Source organism: Wyeomyia smithii, chromosome 3, assembly GCF_029784165.1.
Source record: "Wyeomyia smithii strain HCP4-BCI-WySm-NY-G18 chromosome 3, ASM2978416v1, whole genome shotgun sequence".
NCBI lineage: Eukaryota > Metazoa > Arthropoda > Insecta > Diptera > Culicidae > Wyeomyia > Wyeomyia smithii.
In genome coordinates, this window is record NC_073696.1 from 228,916,883 (window position 1) to 228,917,734 (window position 852).

The window sequence follows — 852 nt, forward strand, 5'->3', positions numbered from 1 at the left end:
TCGCCTTCGCCGAATAAACTTCCCTCTTTTTATTTTGGTTTCGATGCAGGTTAGCTGAGCTCTGTAAATGCTTTTGGTTTGGGCTTTCAATTTTCCATTCTCATTTTCTCTCGATCGTTTATTATACACCCTATTTCGATACGGACTGTGACTTCACAGTACATAAACAAAACCTGCAAAAGGTGGTTGGCTTCGGTGATCAGTTTCCTACCTTCCTACCTATCCATCTACCTGTTACCTGTGCTGTTGCACCGTAATTGGGGTGCTGATTGCTGCATCTGTTATCCATCGCAGCCGAGTTTCGGTGCAACACAGACGCCGCAAGGACTGCGCGCGCAGATCGGTGCGCATAGGAATTGCTTTCGTCAGCAAGGGTCCTGTGGCGCAATGGATAACGCGTCTGACTACGGATCAGAAGATTCCAGGTTCGACTCCTGGCAGGATCGATTTGTGGTATTCTTTTTGCTTGACATACATCAGAACAAATAACCGGGCGCAACCTTATTGCCGAGACGTGATGGCTCAATTTCTCTCGTCTATATTTCAGATTTTTTGCAACAAAACAAGGAGTGAGAAACAAACCTAAATAATCATCTAAAATTACGCAAAAGTTTGAATACTGGATATTTATTTGACCATATTTAATTTGACTAAAAAATGCAAAACAAAGAATTTACTAGTTCAGACCGGAAGCTACATGTTTATTTCTAAATACCAGAACAGTGCAGTTTTGATTTTATGAACAGTAATTTTCATCATCACTCGCCCAAATCACGTTCGGTGTGCTCACGCTTTCAATTTCGATTTATCACGCTTCTTCAAAAAGGATTCTAAATCAAGAACAATATACGT

The 852-nt window shown here is 41.2% G+C and overlaps 1 non-coding gene across 1 annotated transcript; it reads left to right on the plus strand.

Moving 5' to 3' along the window:
• The first annotated feature begins 373 nt into the window (after positions 1-373).
• Positions 374-446, plus strand: Trnar-acg (transfer RNA arginine (anticodon ACG)). The gene has a single exon. It is a non-coding gene; the product is annotated as a tRNA-Arg (tRNA).
• The last annotated feature ends 406 nt before the right edge of the window (positions 447-852 follow it).